The sequence below is a fragment of the Globicephala melas genome, chromosome 18, assembly GCF_963455315.2.
Source record: "Globicephala melas chromosome 18, mGloMel1.2, whole genome shotgun sequence".
NCBI lineage: Eukaryota > Metazoa > Chordata > Mammalia > Artiodactyla > Delphinidae > Globicephala > Globicephala melas.
This window is the reverse complement of record NC_083331.1, coordinates 40,578,678-40,585,425: the sequence shown is the minus strand read 5'-3', so window position 1 is coordinate 40,585,425 and position 6,748 is coordinate 40,578,678. Positions and strand designations below refer to the sequence as shown.

Below are 6,748 nucleotides of genomic sequence, written 5' to 3'. Positions count from 1 at the left end.
CTGTTTGTATAGTTTGGAGATTAATCCTTTGCCTGTTGCTTCATTTGCAAATATTTTCTCCCATTCTGAGGGCTGTCTTTTCTTCTTGTTTATGGTTTCATTTGCTGTGCAAAAGCTTTTAAGTTTCATTAGGTCCTATTTGTTTATTTTTATTTTTATTTTCATTACTCTAGGAGGTGGGTCATAAAAGATCTTGCTGTGATTTATGTCAAAGAGTATTTTTTCTATGTTTTCCTCTAAGAGTTTTATAGTGTCTAGTCTTATATTTAGGTCTTTAATCCATTTTGAGTTTATATTTGTGTATGGTGTTAGGTAGTGTTCTAATTTCATTCTTTAACACATATCTGTCCAATTTTCCCAGCACCATTTATTGAAAAGGCTGTCTTTTCTCCATTGTATGTTCTTGCTTCCTTTGTCATAAATTAGGTGACCATATGTGCATGGGTTTATCTCTGGGCTTTCTATCTTGTATCTTGAATGGCCATCATCAAAAAATCTACTAACAATAAATGCTGGAGAGGGTGTGGAACCCTCTTGCACTGTTGGTGGGAATGTAAATTGATACAGAAACTGTGGAGAACAGTATAGAGGTTCCTTAAAAAACTAAAAACAGAACTACCATATGACCCAGAAATCCCACTACTGGGCATACATCCTGAGAAAACCATAATTCAAAAGGACACATGTACCCCAATATTCGTTGCAACACTATTTACAATAGTCAGGACATGAAAACAACCTAAATGTCCAACAATAGATAAATGGATAAAGAAGATGTTGTGCATATATAAATGAAATATTTCTCAGCCATAAAAAGGAAAAAAATTTGATCATTTGTAGAGATGTGGATGGACCTAGAATCTGTCATACAGAGTGAAGTAAGTCAGAAAGAGAAAAACAAATATCTTATATTAATGCATATATGTGGAATATAGAAAATCGGTACAGATGAACCTATTTGCTGGGCAGAAATAGAGACTTAGACATAGAGAATAGACATGTGGACGTGGGGGGGAAGGGGAGGGTGGGATGAATTGGGATATCAGGATTGACATATATACACTACCATGTATAAATAGATAACTAGTGGAAACATGGTATAAAGCACAGGAAACTCAGTTTGGTGCTCTGTGATGACCTAGATGGGTGGGATGGGGGCAGTGGGAGGGAGGTCCAAGAGGGAGGGGATATATGTATACATATAGCTGATTCAGTTCAATGTACAACAGGAACTAAAACAACATTGTAAAGCAATTATACTGTAATAAAAAATAATAAAAAATAAAAACTTTGGATAAAAAAAGACAGAGGTAGATTGGACCTACAGATTAATACAAGGTCAAAGCAAAAACATGAATCAGTAATGGATGAGCCAAGGGTTGGTAAGCACAGAAGAGGAAAGAGAATGGGCATATCAGAAAGACCAACAGGGAGATACAATTATTGAATCACTTAATGGGATTTCTGAGAATAAAACCAAAGACATACACTCCATTTACATTTAAGCTTTTATATTTTATTTGTTTATGATGTCATATATCCATATATCAGTTTTTATAGTCAACCTCATCTATCATATTCATTCAAAGTTATAATTTTGGTCAATAATTCTAATCTTAGAAATATAATGAACAAAAATTATATTCTAATTATTTCTAAGCAGTTCTTTAAAATGTGGAAAGAAAAGAGAAGAGGCTTAAACCATGCTCAGAGAAAAACAAACATCTTTTTTTTTGTAATTCCAAAGTTGGTGAGATATTATGTTCAAAAAACTAGTAAAATATTACAAGTTCACATAAATATTTAACAAACCAGCTGATATATTCTGTTCAAGTTTAACCAGCAGCTTCACATCCCTCCAGTCTTTCTGCTCCTGACTGAACTAACACCTGGGCTAGTAAATTATGAAATTAAACGTGCATCAGATTTTCTTAGTGGATTACAAACATGCTTAAAGGCAGTCAGGGACGAGGATGTGTGCATGGTGAAAATTGTTTTTTTAATATTTCTAGACATATAAACTGCCCCTTTAACCATACTTCTCACACAACTTCATATTAACCTAATGATCTGACTACAACAAATTTTAGAATGGCATTTTCCTGCCAAACTGTTTTACAGTTAAGCTGTTGCTTTGTACATGCCCCTTTTTTGTTCAGCCAAATAATTTGCTACTCATTTTCATGACACAGTAAAGAGTGTTGCACAGGCTTTCTGGCTGACCGAAGAAAGGCGAGGGGTGGACTCAGAGCCCCGGGAAATGCTCGCTTGCGGCCCCACAGCAGCGGTAAGACTGGAGTCCCGCTCCAGCAGAGCCCGGCGTCCGGGGGGAAGCAGCGTTCTTTCTCCAGCGGTGGCCTGGTGGTTGCGCGCCTAGGCGGCCTCGGGCTTGGCTGCCTGGAACTAAGAGAGCATCCTCACCTGGTGTTGATGTTGAATATGCCTTATTAGCATATTAAAATGGCTGTACCCAAAGACGCCATCCCTTCCTTGTTGGAATTCCAGTGCCAGATCTGTGTGGAAATCCTAATTGAGCCTGTGACACTCCCTTGTAACCACACGCTCTGTAAACCATGCTTCCAATCGACTGTCGAAAAGGCAAATTTGTGCTGTCCCTTCTGTCGCCGCCGGGTCTCTTCGTGGACTCGGTACCATACCCGAACAAATTCTCTTGTCAATACGGAACTGTGGGAGATAATTCAAAAACACTATACAGAGGAATGCAAGCTGAGAGCCTCTGGGCAAGAATCAGAGGAAATTGTTGATGACTATCAGCCAGTTCGCCTATTAAGTAAACCTGGGGAATTAAGAAGAGAATATGAAGAGGAGATAAGCAAGGTGGAGGCAGAGCGACGAGCCAATGAGGAAGAAGAAAACAAAGCCAGTGAAGAATACATACAGAGATTACTGGCAGAGGAAGAAGAAGAGGAAAAGAGACAGGCAGAAAAAAGGCAAAGAGAGATGGAAGAACAACTGAAAAGCGATGAAGAGCTGGCAAGAAAGCTAAGCCTTAATATTAACAATTTCTGTGAGGGAAGTATCTTGGCTTCGCCCTTGAATTCTGAAAAATCTGATCCAGTCACAACCAAGTCACAGAAGAAAAGTAAGAACAAACAAATGAACACTGGAGATATTCAGAAGTATTTGTCACCTAAATCTCAGCCTTGGTCAGCATCACAGTCTGAAGTTGTACAAGAAGACAGGGAAGACTCCATGTCTAAGGAAACTGACAGCAGTGATGTGAAGAGCCCTACATGGCAAGACACAGAAATTGAGGAAGATATGCCAACACTTTCTCCTCAGATATGCCTTGAAGTTCATGAACAAGGTGCACAATCTTCAGTGGAGTCACCTATGCCTCAGTTATGTGCCAGTGGTAAAGAATGGTGCCTTGAAGGAAAAGTCAAAACAAGACCAAGCAATCATGAAAAAGAGTTGTGTGTCATAAATCATGAGGGACCTGAAGCCAGAGTTCCCTACCCTGGAGAAGCTGCAGTTAAGCCTTGTGGCAAAACAGAGAGTCGGTGCACTGTATCAGATATGACACAGATAATTAGAAATAACACAGTTGAGACAGAAAATGAAGAGTCTCACCTACTGATCAGTAAAGATATCTCCAAAAGAAAAAAACAGGAATCTTTGTCTGAAGCAGTCAGGGATCCATGCTTTTCTGCAAAAAGAAGAAAAATGTTCCCCAAAGCTTCCTCAGACCAAGAAGAAACAGAAATCAACTTTACCCAAAAACTGATAGATTTGGAATGTCTACTTTTTGAGAGACATAAACAAGAAGAACAGGACAGGTTATTAGCACTACAGCTTCAGAAAGAGGTGGATCAAGAACAGATGAGGCCAAACCGGCAAAAAGGATCCCCAGATGAATATCAGTTACATGCTACATCCTCACCTCCAGACAGATTACTAAAGGAACAAAGGAAGAATTCCAAAGATAGAAACTTCAAAAGACAGACTAATCTAGAGCATCCAAAACCTAGGAGAGGCTCAAAAAATGAAAATTGGCAACCTTCTTTTGAGATCCAGTTGAAACATTCAGTTAATGGAAGAAAGATAACAAATTCTACTAGAGATAATTGTAATGTATCTAAAACTCCTCATTCCCTACAGCCTAGTAAGTCACAGAAAAGTATTTTTCAGATGTTTCAGAGATACACAAAGTAGTGCTTGGGTAAGGGGAGTGTTGTATAATCTAGTGAAGCTCTCTATCATAGATTCTTTTTAAATTTTTCATTAATTCTGCTCCGTGGGCATACTCACTGTCCTTAATTAAAGACGGTGTGATTACAGGGGAGGAATATACAAATGTGTTTCTGCCAAACTCGGTTGTAAGCAAGAGTCCCACTCCTTTCCTTTTTTAATCACTGGTGTACTAAATTTAAGTTGACAGTCCTTATGGATATAAAAATGCCTTGGCCAACTCCCAAGAAATCTTCATTTCCATGCATTTCCCCCCATATGCATGTTTTGTGGCCTTCACGCGCCTTTTTGTACTGACTAGTAATCAAAGCAACATTATAATCTACCAAGTAGCTAAGGAATCCAGGCAGGGTTTAGAATCTAAGTTTTCTTGCAACTTTCCCATATATTTGCAGAGCACTTGAAGTCCATCTTTCATAACACTAAAGTAATCTAATTTCCATGTCCACTTCAATTACTTTAAGTATTACAGCATTTTTTTTTTTTGACTTAAAATGGGTTAGGATCAACGTGAAAGCAGAAAAATCAGAGTTTTCTGGAAAATTAGGACTTAGTTGACAGAAAGGAAACTAGACTCTTGATGCAAAAGTAGCTAAGCTTGGGATGAGGCTGAGTGGGGTAGATTGACAATTTGGAGGCCTTGAAACTGAGTGGATGATCAGACAACTGGGTCCAGGCTGGAGTAGCAGGTGTAGTTTGGCAAAGTATTCTTCCTCGTGCTTTCTTTGCTAGATGGCACAGAAAACATTTGGGTTTTAACAGCTTTTCATACCATACTATCTAATCTGCTATTCCAAAAAAGTGGAGGGGGGGGGAATTTACTGTAGGAGAGTTATGTCGCAGTATCCTATGTTGTAGAACCTGACTAATCATGTTTTTATTTCCTTATGTTAACCTTTGTATTGATACTGACTTTTATTTGTGTTTATGGACAAAAATAGAAAGTATGATATTTGGGTTTTGCTCTGTCTTGCCCCTGAAAGTTAAATCAGAAGGCTGCGATTTCATTTTGTGAAATTTAACTTGGAGACTATTAATCTTTTGTTTCATTAATAGGAACAACTTTGAGCAAATAACTGTTTTAACAGCATTGCTGCTGATATCTAGTTAGCCATCCTTTTAAGGTAATAATGCAGTGAACTGTCCTAGAGCTAATAATTCTAGCTTAAATTTCTCAGTGTTTTTATACATAATTAAGATTTTTTTCCTCCAAATTTTGTAACTGAAATTCTGTAATCTTTGCATACTTGATGGCGTCTACTTCAATATTGATTGGGTAATTATGGGTAGAATTCTGATGCTGATTTAAATTTTAGTTTGCCTTTTCTCAAAAGTGATTGTCCCCTGAGTAATGATTGTGCTGAAATGTAGTTAGAAACTAACCAAATTTGTCTAAAATATATCTTTTCATCAAACCAAAAAAAAAAAAAAAAGAGTGTTGCACAGGGATTTGGAATAGATGTAATCATGTATGCAGCAAGATAAATACCATCAATTTGTTTCCAATGTATTGGAAATCTGAATATTTTGTATTAAGCAGTAGAATTGGAGCTTTATTGAGAAAACATAATATAATATAGGGAGATTTATTTTATTGTCACTTACCATTCAAAATATTTGTAAGTATAGCATTATAATTCATAATAATAAATATTGAATAGCATTTCCCTGTTCAAGAAATGTGTGAAAACTCTCAATTCCACTGTTAGATGAACAGCTTATAATTTTATAGTAATAAAGTTTGTCATCTATGTATCTCAGGCTCAACTTTTAACTTTGATTTAAGTGTCTTTTGATCACCAAAATAATTTAGTATTCCTCCTCTGAGAAGGAACTCTGTAAGCCACAGGTGCAATGTTACAGTTGCAGAATAAAACATAAGTAATGGCAATTAGTTGATTTTTTTCAGCATTTGTTTTATGAGTTTCTTATTCTTTTTGTTTGTTTGTTTGTTTTGTGGTATGCGGACCTCTCACCCCCGTGGTCTCTCCCGCTGCAGAGCACAGGCTCTGGATGCACAGGCTCAGCGGCCATGGCTCAGGGGCCCAGCCACCCTGTGGCATGCAGGATCCTCCTGGACCGGGGCACGAACCTGCATTCCCCGCATTGGCAAGCGGACTCCCAACCACTGCGCCACCAGGGAAGCCCCATGAGTTTCTTATTCTTAAGATCATTATAGCCATTCAATTGTTTTGTATTTCATTCAATATTATGTAAACTTCCTCTACGTTTTAACCACTTAGGATATCACATTTGCTAAATTATGTTTAGGTTAACTTTTCTTACCCTTGTAATTCTTATAACTCAAATTTGAATGCAGAGACAGTTTTCAATTTATTGAGTTTAAAAAATATATTGTCTGTGATTTTTCCCAATAATTTTGATATCGAATTGGATGGTTATAACTCTATGATTTGGGTGATTTCTGAAAAATGTGGTGCCTAAAAATACACTAGCAGTTTTCAGGAGGGTTTGTTTTATGTTGTGTATTCCTTTGGTCAGTAAGTGTTTACTGAAGTGTTAATTTGTTCTTGGC

The 6,748-nt window shown here is 37.4% G+C and overlaps 1 pseudogene; it reads left to right on the top strand.

Moving 5' to 3' along the window:
* The first annotated feature begins 2,427 nt into the window (after positions 1-2,427).
* On the top strand, positions 2,428-5,279 carry LOC115844993 (E3 ubiquitin-protein ligase RNF168 pseudogene; annotated as a pseudogene).
* Positions 5,280-6,748: the final 1,469 nt, after the last annotated feature.